The sequence below is a fragment of the Cryptomeria japonica genome, chromosome 7, assembly GCF_030272615.1.
Source record: "Cryptomeria japonica chromosome 7, Sugi_1.0, whole genome shotgun sequence".
In the NCBI taxonomy this organism is placed as follows: domain Eukaryota; kingdom Viridiplantae; phylum Streptophyta; class Pinopsida; order Cupressales; family Cupressaceae; genus Cryptomeria; species Cryptomeria japonica.
The window spans coordinates 579,473,616-579,490,087 of record NC_081411.1 but is presented as its reverse complement, the minus strand read 5'-3'; positions in this window follow the sequence as shown (position 1 = coordinate 579,490,087).

The following is a 16,472-nucleotide window of genomic DNA, read 5'->3' as shown; positions in this document are numbered from 1 at the left end:
CCATTAATTTACTTAATGATTAATAAACTATATGAATCAATTAATTATTAAATAATTGAATACTCACAATGCCACAAGGCAACCAACATAGGGTCAAACATCACTTCACTAAATACCAACACGACGACTTAGGCCATGGAACTTAAATTGACAAGGATGACAACTTAAGCCTAGAGTGTGTAGAGGGAACTCATGTCATCTCCAATCAACTTTCCATTGGGATAAAAATATGATCAAACCTATGAGACCAGGTGGAGTCGATGTCTAGTACCTACAATTCCTATAACCACCAATAACCACAAGACAACATATACCATAATATATATCATAAGTAATCAGGCAAGTGAGACAATTGCAATGTCATATCATGCTCATAATGAGTGATATGATATCCTCTCTATCACAAATATAGTAGTAAGACAGTCACAATCAAAAAATCATCATCTCATCCATTACAATCATGAAGTGGGGTTAGAAAAAATAAGATGCCATCATATCCTAATAAGAAATATAATCCACACATGAATAATGAGTGCATCTAGATCATAACACGTAGGTCTTATCATCATAATAGTATAGGACATAACTTCATCACAATGAATCCACAATGCCAAAGAGGCTATCAGTATAAAGAATGAGACAAGAGATATCAAAAATGCACAAATCTAAATGTGTTTATCAAATCCTCTCATAAAGGATGAGTCAGAGAGGGGCACTACAGATGGAGAGGTGAAAAGAAAGAGAGTGAGGGAGAAACCTAGAGAGGGGAGAGAGGGGGTGGGAGAGTAAGGTGACAACCTAGAGAATGAATAGAGATAATAATGATAGTTCTGATACTTAATATAAGTACAGATCCAATAGCCAATAAGATGAGAGGGGGGGGGTTAATCATACAAACTTAATCTTCCATAAAAACATCAGATTCAACCTCGGTAACATATGTTTCAGTAATATAACCAAAACTATTAAACATGCAAACTCAAAAGCATATGAACATCATAAACCTCATAACACCATATTTAACGTGGAAACCCAAAAAGGGAAAAACCACTGTGGGATTTTGGACCCACTAAGAAATATACTCTTCTAGAGTATGCTCAGTTAAAAGCAAATCATGTTAAAGATTACAAACACATTGCTAGGTGTGACCCGGTTAAGGGATTTCCCTCAGATCTGTTAGGATCTTCACCTTGTTAGAAGTGACCTTGTTAAAGGATTTCAAACACTCAATCAGAATGTCACCTTGCTAGAGGGTTTTACAAATAAGACTGTTAAGTCCACTCGGTTAAGAGATTTTCTGTCACTTTCACAAAATAACAGTAATAAAATCTATCTGCCACTTCACATCTAAAATGCTAAAGCAGATTCTTATTTGTTCAATACAATCTAGACATAGAACTAATCTTGTCTATCTATTGGGCTTCTATACTCTGTTATTCAAACAGGTCTTCAAGCTTCTGTGCTTGGTAATCACTATGTAGCATCCCTATGCATACACTTGCCTGCATACATTGTTTATCAACAGTTTCCTATTTATAAACAATTAGGTAACCGCTTAATCTCCTTGATCACATTTCCCATGATCAATCATAGCCATCAGATCTTCAATCTTGTGTAGGTTCAATGCATCTTTCGATCTGAAAATGTTTTACCCTACCTTGGAACTTGCATATTAGTCTTAGAACTTGTGCCAGGGTATTGCAGTTCAATCTGAGCTGTAGATATTCATGCCAACTTTTCATTGCCTTAGATTCGTTAACAAACTTCATTCACAGCTCACCAATCATTGATCACTTCCAGCTCATTAGCTTCCTTCATTAAATAACGCATGTAAACATTTAATGCATTTTGTTATAGCTCGGTTACAACTCGGTAACAACTCGGTGAATACTAAACTTCACTTGGTAGACAATCCACCTTCATTAACCGATAGTGATAACCTTAGGGTTTACCGACTAGGTTCCTTAGGGTTTACCGACTAGGTTCTTTGCTTGATAACATAGTATAGTATTAACCTTTACATTTACAACATATGTATGATGTTAAAACAATCTAAACATCATGATCTCATCATTGTCTGACTCGGTACTAGTTGCCCATTGAATACCTTATTCATCCCCTTATTCATCATATTCTTTCCTATGTCTTTTACCGACATCTTTATAATCTTCATATCATACTTCTCAAGATATGGCAACATCATACTGAATTAGAAAATCAATTTCTTGACATCAATGACAAAATAATAATATCAAGACAGTAAACATCTTTAATCAGTTATATCCATAATCATCAACAACCTTCTCAATATCCTTATGAAATGCCAACAATCTTTCATTGTCTGTTATAATGCAATATTTCTAACAATCTCCCCTTTGGCATTGATGGCAAAACCAATTGATTTGACCTTAAAAGATTCGGATTGTTGTGATTCTGAAATGTTAAAATGCTTTCCCCCATACATTAGACTTCTCCTATTTTCAGTCTTCTTTCCAATCTGTAGTCTGCTCAGTTTTCTTTTAGTCTTCTCCCCTGATAGGTCTTCTTCCTCTCTATAGTAATCTTCTCCCCCTTTGGCAACAATGCCAAAAAAAGTAAAGAACTAAAACATAATTACTTTTTGTAAGAAGTTATTTCCTATTGTTGTGTATCCACTGAGTCTTGGTCAGAGCATTTGTCTTCAATTCCTGTTCCCTGTAGTATTTCCTGTATTATTTATGTACACCTTTAGAAAACATTCTAAAGTGTATAAATCAACATTAACTCCCAAAAGATATTCATTAGAGTCATCGGATTGATGCTTTCACCGAACTCACTAGTATTGTCACAGAATATAGTTACTGGCTCGGTAACTTTCTCATTTATACCTTCCAACAGTTGTTTGATCCATGCAATGTTGGTACAATTCAATGCTGCAGCAACGTATTCAACTTTTGTTGTTGACTGTGAAACACATCCTTGTTTCTTGCTAAGCCAACTCACTAGTCTTTCTCCTAAAAAGAAAGCTCCTCCACTTGTGCTTTTTCTGTCATCAATGATGCCTGCCCAATCAGCATCAGTATAAACTTTTAAATCAAAATCATTTCCTTTCTGATATACTAAGCCATAATCCTCTGTGCCTTTCAAGTATCTAAAAATTCTTTTGATTGTTGTCATGTGTGTTTCCTTAGGATCTGTAGAGAATCTTGCAACTATACCTACTGCATGTGCTATATCTGGTATACTGTGAACAACATATTGTAGCTTTCCAATCACGGATCGGTAAAGTGTCTCATCAACAGATGCAGATTCATCATTCTTTGACAATTCATAGTTGGTAGTCATAGGAGTACTTACTGGTTTTGAATCCTCCATTCCAAATTTCTTCAAGATTTCCTTTATGTACTTGGATTGAGTAATGAAAATCTCATTTTTCATTTGCAGTATTTGTAAACCTATAAAATACTTTATCTCACCGATTAATGACATCTCAAATTCTTTGCTCATTTCATTTCCAAAGTTCTTGCATAAAGAGTCATTTCCACAAAATATAATATCATCAACAAATATGGCCGAGATCAGTATTCCATTTTCATCATTCTTCATGTACATGTTGTTGTTCTCACTTGTCCTTATAAAACCAATCTTAATCAAATAAGAGTGCAATCTTTCATACCATGCTCTTGGTGCTTGTTTCAAACCATATAAAGCTTTGTTCAATTTACATACCTGATCTTTACTCTTGTCTTCAACAAATCCTTCAGGTTGTTCAATGAAAACTTCTTCTTCTAATATTCCATTCAGAAATGCAGATTTGACATCCATTTGATATATCTTGAAATTTTTGAAAGCAACATAGGCCAACAATGTTCTTACTCCTTCAAGTCTAGCAATAGGTGCAAAAGTTTCACCATAATCAATTCCTTCTTCTTGAGCATAACCTTTGCAAACTAGTCTCGCTTTGTTTTGAATGACCTCTCCTTTTTCATTTAGCTTGTTTCTGAAAATCCACTTTGTACTGATTACATTTTTGTCCTTCAGTCTTGGGATTAGTGTCCATGTGTCATTCTTCTTGATTTGATCAATCTCTTCTGTCATAGCATTTATCCAATCTTCACTGTTAAATGCCTCTTTCACTATTCTCGGTTCAAATTCAGATATCAAACATGTGTTTTGTCTCAGTTTGTTCCTTGTCATCACTGGATCATCCTTATCTCCTATAATCTGACTTGGTGCATGATGTCTTCTGACATACTTGGCTAATACAGGCTCGGTAGGCTCTGTATGATCTTCTTCATCACTCGATAATTGGATATTCTCTTCATTTTCTTCAACGGTCTTCTCAGTAGGACTTCTCGGTTGAACATAGACAAATTCATCATAGTCTTCTGGTTCCTTGGAATTTCCTTCATCATTTCTTTCTACAAATTCATCAATTTTCACATTTGCACTTTCTACTATTTTGTTAGATGATTTGATCAGACATTTAAATGCTTTGCTTCTAGAAGAATAACCTAGAAACGTTCCTTCTTCACTTTTCTGATCAAATTTGCCATTTCTATCATCTTTATGAACATAGCATCTACTTCCAAAGATTTTAAAGTAACTTACATTAGGTTTCTTATCATACCAGATTTCATATGGTGTCTTCAAAGTACCTTTCTTCAATTCAACTCAGTTCAAGGTGTAAACTTATGTGCTTATTGCTTCTCTCCAAAATGTTTGTGGCACCTTCTTTTTAATCATCAGTGTTCTAGCACAATCCACAATAGATCTGTTTCTTCTCTCAAGTATTCCATTCTTTTGTGGAGTTCTCAGTGCAGAGACTTGTCTTTTAATACCATGATCATTGCAAAATAAGTTGAACTCATCAGATGTGAACTCTCCTCCTCTATCTGATCTAAGACATTTCAGTTGTCTTCCTATTTCATTTTCAGCTCTTGCCTTGTACCATTTAAACATTCGAAAAGCTTATGATTTTTCTTTTAAAAACATTACTGACATCATCCTTGAATAGTCATCCACAAATAATATGAAATATTTATCACCATAATAACTTTGAACTTTCATAGGACCACAAAGATCAGTGTGCACTAGATCTAAACTTCATTTAGAAGTGTAAGACTTACTTGTAAAGCTTGATCTTGTCATCTTACCCATCTGGCATCCTCGGCACATAACATTCTCAGGTTTTTCAAGACTCGGTAGACCTCTTACTCTGTGCTTCTTGCTTATTTTGATCAGATTATCAAAATTGACATGACAAAACCTTTTATGCCATAACCAGGTATCATCTAACTTTGCATGCAAACACTTATTCCGAGTTGAGTCAAGGTGAAATGTGTTACCTTTTGTTTGTGTCCCGGTAGCAGCTAACTTTCCATTTTTGTCATGAACTTTGACAATTCCCTTTTGAAATTCTATTCGTTAACCTGTGTTGTTTAGCTGTGCTACACTCAACAAATTGTATTTCAAACCTTCAACCCAATAAACATCATTGCATCTTGCATTATCAAGAAGTGTTATAGATCCTTTACCTCTCACCGGACATGGTGCATCATTACCAAATCTAACATAGCCTCCATCATAATCTTCTAATATAACAAACTTGTGTTTATCACTTGTCATATGATGTGAGCATCCACTATCTATAATCCAAGAATCATTTGTGTTTATGTGAGATATTAGGGCTTTTTCTTCATACCTCTATTCATCTAATCCATCCTTGATAGCCACATAAACTACTTCCTCTGTATCAGTCTCATCTGATTTATCATCATTGGATTCCTCATCAGCTATTAGGCATGTCTTTCTATCTCTTCTTCTGAAGTCTTGGTGTCCTCTGTAATGATTATCTTTATGTCTATCATCTTGGTAATCTCTCTGTCTAGTAGAATCTTTGTCAGGACAGTTAGAAGCCATATGTCCTATTTTATCACAATTGAAACATTTCAAAGGTAGTTTTCCTTTATACTTACCTTTGCCTCTTGGTAACCTTTTGGCTAATAGTGCTTCAAACTCTTCTTGCTTTTTGATTTCCTCATATAATTTGTGTACTGCCTCCATGTTCTTACGAAATCTTTCACTTGCTCCACTGTGATCTCCTTCAGAGTACTTATACTTTCTTTCATTGAAATCATTAGATTCATCAAGATGAAAAGAACTAAATGCAGATTCAACTTTATTTACCGAAAATCCACTGTTATCAAAATTACTTAACTCAAATGCATGTAGCTTACCAATAGTAGCATCTAAAGAAACTGGCATATTAGGTACAAACCTCAATTCATTGATTGCAGAGACTCGGATTGTATAAGCTGGTAGAAGGGTTCTTAACAACTTACTTGTTATATCCTTTTCTTCAATAGTTCCACCTGCTCCTTTGATTTGATTGACAATCTCCTTTAGTCTTGTACTGTACTAAGTTATGTTCTCACCTTCATTCATCCTCATAGATTCAAGTTGTCCTCTTAGACTATCTACTTTTCCTCTTTGAACATGTTCATCTCCTCCATATACTAATATGAGCTTATCCCACATTGCCTTTGCATCATTGCAGCCTTCTAGATCATTAAACTCTGAATCAGTCAATGCAGATGTTATTCAATCATTGCTTGAATATGTTCTTTCTTTACCTTTATCTCTTCCATAGTCAATGGATAGGAGCTTGGTGTGACAAAATCATTCTCCAGATAGTATACAGCAATTTCTCCAACTCTTGATAGATGTAGCTTCATCCTTTTCTGCCATGTGGAGAAACTTGACTTGTTCAGCTTCGGTGCATCCCTCTTATACATCTTTGGATCTTTAACTCAAGTGCCTTTAAACTTTCCTCATAGAGTCCAAAGCTCTGATACCAATTGATAGTTCTAATACTTAATATAAGTACAGATCCAATAGCCAACAAGATGAGAGGGGGGGGTGAATCATACAAATATCTTCCATAAAAACATCAAATTCAACCTCAGTAACATATATTTCAGTAATATAACCAAAACTGTTAAACATGCAAACTCAAAAGCATATGAACATCATAAACCTCATAACACCAGATTTAACATGGAAACCCAAATAGGGAAAAACCACTGTGGGATTTTGGACCCACTAAGAAATATACTCTTCTAGAGTATGCTTGGTTAAAAGCAAATCATGTTAAAGATTACAAACACATTGCTAGATGTGACCTAGTTAAGGGATTTCCCTCGAGTCTATTAGGATCTTCACCTTGTTAGAAGTGACCTTGTTAAAGGATTTTAAACACTCAATCAAAATGTCACCTTGCTAAAGGGTTTTACAAATAAGACTGTTAAGTCCACTCGGTTAAGAGATTTTCTGTCACTTTCACAAAATAACAGTAATAAAATCTATCTGCAACTTCACATCTAAAATGCTAAAGCAGATTCTTATTTGTTCAATAAAATCTAGACATAGAACTAATCTTGTCTATCTTTTGGGCTTCTATACTCTGTTATTCAAACAGGTCTTCAAGCTTCTGTGCTCGGTAATCACTATGTAGCATCCATGTGCATACACTTGCCCACATACATTGTTTATCAATAGTTTCCTATTTATAAACAATTAGGTAACCGCTTAATCTCCTTGATCACATTTCCCATGATCAATCATAGCCATCAGATCTTCAATCTTGTGTAGGTTCAATGCATCTTTCGATCTGAAAATGTTTTACCCTACCTTGGAACTTGCATATTAGTCTTGGAACTTGTGCTAGGGTATTGTGGCTCAATCGGAGCTGTAGATCTTCATGCTGACTTTTCATTGGCTTAGATTCGTTAACAAACTTCATTCATGGCTCACCAATCATTGATCACTTCTAGCTCATCAACTTCCTTCATTAAATAACACATGTAAACATTTAATGCATTCTTTTATAGCTCAGTTACAACTCAGTAACAACTTAGTGAATACTAAACTTCACTTGGTAGACATTCCGCCTTCATTAACCGATAGTGATAACCTTAGGGTTTACCGACTAGGTTCCTTAGGGTTTACCGATTAGGTTCTTTGCTTGATAACATAGTATAGTATTAACCTTTACATTTACAACATATGTATGATGTTAAAACAATCTAAACATCATGATCGCATCATTGTCTGAGTCGGTACTAGTTGCCCATTGAATACCTTATTCATCCCCTTATTCGTCATATTCTTTCATGTGTCTTTTACCAACATCTTTATAATCTTCATATCATACTTCTCAAGATATGGCAACATCATACTAAATTAGAAAATCAATTTCTTGACATCAATGACAAAATAATAATATCAAGACAGTAAACATCTTTAATCAGTTATATCCATAATCATCAACAACCTTCTCAATATCCTTATGAAATGCCAACAATCTTTCATTGTCTGTTATAATGCAATATTGCTAACAAATAAGAGAGAGTGGCTTCAGAGAGAGAGAGAGAGAGAGAGAGAGAGAGAGAGAGATGGGGGTAAAGAGGAAGGGGTAGATATAGAGGGAGATGGGAAGAAAGGGAGGGAGAGACCTAGAGAGGCAAGGGAGGGAGAAGAGAAGAGACAAAAGAACAAAGAGAGAGGAGTAAGAAGGGACGAAGGGAGTGAGAAACCTATAAAATTACACCATAAAGTCAAAAAACTCATTTCATATTTAAACTTTGTGATAATTTCCATTTATCATAAACATTCAAGCAAATTCATTATTGGTCTTTCACATGGGGATTAGGGTTTCTAGTATCATACTAATCATAATACCCAAGGTGTAATGTTGGATATAATAATAGGAAACAATACTCATATCGAGTATGATGGGTGTTGTAGAAATAAGTATGGCCAATTTGATATCTCCTCTTAACCATCATCAAGGAATAACTTAGACTTCTGAAGCTAGGTGGTAAAATTCCTAGTTGTCATAACCATTCAACAAGTGCGCCTATGTGTATTTTAAAAACCTATGAACATACAATCTACCCAAATGGAATGCAACATCATAATTAAGAAAAAATTTAAATAAGCTTACATTTACATGATTAACTTAAATAACACATCATCATAACCACACTATAATAATATTATTAGCTTGTCTTGTAAAGTGCATCCGTAAAAATAATGGTGATACAAAGAATCTTGAATTAAATTTACAAGTATAACGCCTCCAAAATTATGAAGGGTTTGAATACCTCAATGTATAAATTTTTCTTTTCTTATCCTTGGAGCCTTTCCTTACCCAAATAAAGTCAAATTTTGGGTCCCACTTTGAGTTTTTTCTTCTTTAAATCTTAATTGTTTCTTTCTTTACATATTTTTTGTGTTCTTTCTAAATGTTCTATTATCTTGAATTGGTGAGCAACATTATTCACATCATTATCTTTCCCTACTTATTTACCTTACTTATCAAAGGGTACATCAAGTGGAATAGAAGGAAAAGATCCTAACTATTCTTAAGATTGTGACTTGTTAGTAGAAGAATGAAATTATCTATTTCATAAGTGTTGAATGTATGAGAGTGATGCATCCAATGATTTAGGACACTTTTCATTGTATCACCTAACAAGTTGTACCAAGTCCTATTGACCACCTATGTTTTGTCATTTGTTTGTGAGTGAAATGTTTTACTTTTCTTTAGTTGGTTTGTATGATCTACTCTATAATATATTTGCAAAGCTTACCAAAAACCCATGTATTCATATTATTAATAATCAGCTTAGGCATCTCAAAATGTACCCATGCATTGTTGAAGAATAATTCAATTGCCTCTTGTCTTGTGATTATCTTTTAACAAACCATTATGATGCATAGATTGCTAAAAGTATCAACTACCACAATTAATTTAGTTCATGTCTACTTATATGAAAACACCATGCAAAATTCATAGGAACACTTTCCCATGGTCTTGTGAAAATATGTAAAGACATAAATATTCTTTCCTTTTTTATTTTAGATTTGCTAGTACTAAATAACTTACAACTTCTAACAAATATTGAGCTACTTCCTATTACATTTTGGGCCAATACACACACCTTTACAAATGAACCATTATTTTTCTCACATCAAAGTGACCGACCACTTTAGAGGTATGTTCCTTCCATAATAGTACAATTTATTGTCCTATTAGCATAAAAAAAAATCATACCTAATATGGTAACTCACCTTGAAGATTATTGAAGATTAAAATATTCTTCACTTTTTTACAATTTCCTATGATATAAATTCCTTTTTTTTAACTAAAATATTTACCATGTTCATATTATTTAGCATACACTTCCTTTGTGAAGGGTTGCAAGTCAGTTGTCATGGCCACTGTTGAAATGGAGGTCTAGACAACATATTTGCCACAAAATTGTTAATTCTTTTTTATAACTGATTACCAAATGAAATTATTATGCTGGCATTTTGATGATGTTTTGATTGTCATTGATGGACACACACTTTCTTTATGTTGGACACACTTTCTTGATGTTTGAGTTATGCTCAACCGATAATTGTTCCAACCGGTATTGTGTATAGTCTTTAGACTATTGGTATTTTGTAGAAGATGTTTACCAGTCACAGATTGACTGAAGAGCTCAAGCAGTATGAAGGACTCAAGCGGTAGTTAACACTATGATCTACCAGTCTTCATTTTTGTCAAACTGGTAATCGATATCTTGTATCAACCGGTATTACTCTGTGATGAGTTACCAATCGGTATCTCTATAATGTGTGATGAGTTATCATTCACCGACACTTTGGCGGAGATTTTGTGTCGTGTTACAAAATGTGTCCAGATGCACTGAACTTAGGAACTTGTAGTCTAATCCTATTGGACCGACATGAAATCAGATTCCTTTATAAGGACATCATGTCTAGGATTTGCATGTATGATGTATGAGAGATATGTGATAGAAGAGGTTATGTGCGATCATTGTAGAGAATATTAGGTCTGTGTGAAGAGATAGAGTGTGGAGTTATTGAAGACTGAAGTAATGCTGAAATGCATTAACAATGAGCTATCAAGGATCTAATTAAGCAGACTGTGCTATTTGCTAGATCACTCACTTGTTGATTACTCACATCTTCGACAAGTCTGAAACCCTTAACTCAGTAGGCTCAGCAAAGCCTTTGTAAATCCCCTAACAAGGTGGTTCACAACTGTGGCTTGAAATCCTCTAACAAGGTAGTCTTTAACAGGACTTATCTCCTAACAGAGATCTAGATTCCTAATAGGATCAGTTCTGGTGAAGAACATTGTATGACCTTAACTGGTCTGACCTTAACCGGTTTGGTTTCTATTCTGCAAATAGTTACTTGTAAGTTTCTGCTCACCCTGGTTTTTCCCATTTGGGTTTCCACGTCAAATATCTTGTGTTATGGTGATTGTGCTCTTGTGGGTGAATGCTTTGTTTGCTATTTGGTTTGCATTTATCTTTTCTGGTTTATTAGTGAATCTGTTTTACCAATTATCTGCTAAACTGTTTAAGAGTTTGTTTACTATAATTTTTGATATACTAATTCACCCCCCTCTTAGTATTCATCAATTGGTATCAGATCCAACCTTTCTATAAGTCTAACCAATTGGAAGGAGATATGGGGGAATACAGTGTGAGGGAACTTACTCATCGTCTCACTTAGACTGAGAGAGCCTATGATGAACTTAAAGTCAAGTATAAAGCCTCTTTGGCCAAAAGAAGAAAGCATGCTGAAAAACTGATGGAACTTACTGAAAATAGCTCCTCTGATGAAGTTGATATGGATGCCCTAGTTGAAGAAGTTGAAAAACTGCATGAATCTAAAGCCAACCTGAGAAAGGAGTTGGAAGGACTGACTATCAGAATGTGTCAAGAACTTGAGAACAGAAGGAAAGTTGAAGATATGGTAAAAGACAAAGATCATGAGATCTCCAAGCTAAAGTAAGAAATCAGTACCCTTACTGCTCATCTCCAAGAGAGTAAAGTGGAAAAAGAAGAAATGCAAGGTGAACTAAACATGGCTATTTCTAAGAATGCAACCTTGATGGAATCCAATGCTGCTATCTCCAAGGAACTTACTGAGTCAAAGGAGATACTTGCCAAATTCAATAAGAGTACTGTTAAGCTAGAACAAAAGTTGGAATCGGCAAAACCGGTAAAGAATACCACTGGACTTGGTTTCTCTGGGTATGAGGAAGGTGAGACCTCTAGAACAAAAGTTGAAGCATCAAAGAAGCAACCGACATCCAAGGATAAAGGTAAGCAAAAATTTAAATCTGTTTGTTTTAATTGTCTTAAAGAAGGACATACTACTAATGTGTGTAGAAGCAAGGCCTACAACAATTATTTATTTATTTAAATTATTCTTTTCCTAAATTAAATAAATATTTTATTTATTTAATTGATCCCACTTCCTCTATTAATTAAATAAATCTTTATTTATTTAATTAATTCATTAGCCTTTTCTACCCATGACACATGTCATTCATCTCTTAATTCCTACACTACCTACCCTTTCATTATTTTATTATTTTCTCTACCTACCCTCTAATCATAGCCGACCTCTTTTACACCTCTCAATCTTATCCCTCCATTTCTTATAGTGTCTTCTATATAAGGAGATGCTTCCTTCATTATCAAACCCTCACTATGCATTCAGCCCCGCTAACTGACTCACTCACTATGCATTTATCCCCGACTATGCTTTCAAACTTGCATATGCAATCAAGCCTACTTGCAACCACATTTCCATTCTTTGTTGAGCTCTTGTGCACACATAAAATCTGAGAGCAAATATATCAAGCAAGATCAATGGAGATAGGAAGAATGGAGATTCAAACCCTATTGGACATGTGATGGTATAATCTTTGTGATTTCATTTGATTTGCATTGTTTTAGGTAATCTTCATATGTTATGGTGGATCTTTGTTGTTGTTAGGCTAGGGTTTTGTGGTTGAATTCATTTAGTCTTTCATCATTGTTGTTTCCATTTTCACCATATATATTTTGGCACACCCCATGGGACATGGATTTTTGTTAGATTTGTGTTTTTTGCAGATTTTTCTAACTCTATATTGCTGTTTCGTAAAACAATTTGGAGAATAACCTTGTGTAGCTAGGGTTTTGGACACAAAATCAAGATCTTGGAGAGATTTGATCATATCTCACAAACGACTTGGAAATTTTGCACCAAATTTTTTTTGTAGGTTGAAGACAGTATCAAGAGCTCTCAAAGAAAAATTCAGATCTATTGGAGCATATTGTAATGAATTTTGTATGAATTTTCATAAAAAATTAATTTTGAGAGCAAATGAGAGAATTTTTCAGATTTTCTTACATTTTTGGAAATCTTACATAATTATACATAGGGTCTGTTCTTTGTGATTTTAATTTTGATGCAAAATATTTCCCTAAAAATCGGATCTTTAAAAATTAGGGTTTTTCCTTATTTTGATCAGATCTCACAAATGACTTCAAATTTTGGCATCAAATGTTTTTTGCAGCTCAAGAAACATATCAAAAGTGTTTAGTAAAAATTTTAGATTTTTGGGATTCAAATTTCATTTTATATGAATTTTTTATGAGCTTTCATAAAAAATTAATTTTGAGAGAAAATTAGCAAATTTTTTGGATTTTCTTACATTTTTGGAAATCTCTCAGAATTATACATAGGAGTTGTTCTTTGTGATTTTAAATTTGATGCAAAATCATTCCTGAAAAATTGGATCTTTGAAAATTAGGGTTTTGCATTATTTTACTCATATCTCACAAACTACTTGGATTTGTTGCAGAAATTTTTTTATGCAAGTTTGGAAGACCATCAGGACTCTCCAGTAAAAATTGCAGATTTTTTGGATCGATTTTGCATTTTATATGAATTTTTTATGATTTTTCATAAAAAATTAATTTTTGGAGCGAATTAGCAAATTTTTTGGATTTTCTTACATTTCTAGAAATCTCTTGAAATTTTACCGTTGGTGTTTTTTATGATGAATCAGATATTTGAATTGGTCAATGAAACACATTGTTGAAGGCCCCTATTTCATAAAGTCTTTTGGATCTAAAATTTACCTAACTTGTGTGCTTGCAGGAAGAGGTGATCATTTGAAACAATCCAAACCACTAACAAATCTTTGTTGCAGGACCTTGATAATGATTTTCTTTTGATCTTTGTTGTGTGCCTTGTTTTCATAGATTATCAAACACTTCAATTGGTGCACTAAAATTGAACCACTGTCCTTTGTGTCTTAGGCAATAGGCTCTTTTTGTTTAATCTTTAGAGGGCCTTTCTCTCCATGTGGTCATTAGGACTACTAGTAAGGAGAGAAAGATCCAAGTGGTAGCAAGGAAAAACCAACCTCTTCCAAACCACTATAAATAACGGTATTCAAGGTGAAAACTATGGATAACGTGTGTTGATTAGTTCATACCGACACTATGTCTCCCCATAAACCCATTTGATCAAATTTAGTTGATCAGTTGTATGACGTAACCCCTACCGGCTAGGAGCCTTCTGTATTTACAGAGCTAAAAGTGCCGCATGTATGGACACACGAGCGGATGCCCTTACTAGCACCTTTTTGTTTTAGAAGCCAAAATCCTTCTAGTTGTTGGGGCAAGAGGTCGGACCTCTGGTAGCGACCCACACACATATGGTAGTAGCCCACACAAATACGGTTCTTAGTAGAGATACAAAGTTCACCACAGGGAGTTTTCGTGGGTATTGATGCTTGGCTGCCCCGAGAAGTGAGTGTCGAGGGTGGAGCTACTAGGGTCAAGCATCTAAGTATCCATTCTGAATAGCGTAGCCTCGGGGGAAACTCCATGTGGGATCAACAACTATTTTCCTGGCCAACCATAAGAATTGTGCTTGTCTTATTTTGAAATATCAAACATTCAAGACCAAACATTAAAACATTGTGTCTTCAAGTGTATGCAAAACAAATTTTGCATCAAACAACACACTTTTCTTTAAGTCATTTTTGAGTCTAAACACTTGTAAACATTGAGTCTTCATCAACATTGTGTCCTCTTGTCATGGAAATACAGTCAAAATTTCAGATTGGGTCACAACAAAACAACTTCACAAATTGGAAAATTTTACAGTCCAACAAACAAGAGCAATCAGTTTCAAAATTCTTGAGCTTCCTAAGCTATCTCTTCAGGTTTTCATCTAGCATTCAACCTATCTTTGGGTCTCACAAAGTCCATCATTGCTTTACACCTTACATTACATTCACATTTGTCTAAACTTGAGTCAAAAGGTCGCTTGCTTGTCCTCATCATACTTTGTCAACACACTACATACAACAACATTTTGCTAAGTGGTCCCTCATCAAGGTCTATCACCTTTGGGTCTCATTTGGTCTTACTTAGAGTCAAGGTCAACTTACCTCATCAAGAGAAACTATCCTCTCTTTGGAAGTCACACCTACTCTACTACATACATACTTAGTCTTACACTTGGGACATTGCAAGTAAACTTCAAATTCATTTACATTCCATCCAACTCTTGGTCTTCCATACTCTTTGCCATTTTCATCTAGTCTCACACATCTTGGTCAATACCTAGTTCATGGTTGAAACCCATTCCCAAAAATCTAGGAGAGAAACTAAGGAGGCTCAAGAGTCCGTAAACATGAGCTCCTATGAGTATGACAATGATATCTTTTTCAATTCTGATCATACTACATTACCTGACATGGATGCTTATAGAAACGTTCCAAATGTTCAGCACATGGACACTACAAACAACAATGATACACATAATGACAATATGGACAACTTTTCCATACATTCAGCAGAAGTGGAAGACTCCATTATGGATCCCCGTTTTAATCGATTGGCTGAGGAAATAATAAGGAGAGATAGACAATATTTCTTACAAGTGATGGCACAAAGTGGAGCCAAGATCCCTCATGATTTTGACATGTCTCAAATAATGGAAAATTGACCTTTGCAACAACCTCACTCCAACATGGATCAAAGGAGGCCTAATAGTGGAGGCAATAGAGGACCACATATGGTGCCTGAATCACCATCGTCTTTGTTTCAAAAACTAGAGGTCCCTTATGGTCAAGCATATGATACTCACCTTCGCAGGCCATTATGGAAGTCTTATGTAGAGAAATATGCTCGACCACATACCAATGCTAAGGATCAACCACCAAAGCAATTGGATATTCAAAGGCATGATCAAAATTTGGACACAAGGAAACCCTGCGTCAAATTTGGGGGCAACACACTAGAACAAACTCATGACATGCCTATAGAGTATAGTATACATGGACAAATCAGATATTCCATTCCTCACCATGACTCTATACCAAGTGGTCCTTATATGCATACACAACATCATTATAGACCTCCTCCATATGAACATGTGTATGATCAATACCATCCATATATGCAACATGCTTCTCCTCCACCCATTGGCTCATGCATGGTATATGGTCCAAGAAGTCGGTCTCTACCTAAGAACAATTTGGAACAACAAATCAAGGATTTACAAAAGAAAATGGAGGACATAAATACACTGAAACCAACTTACACAATGAG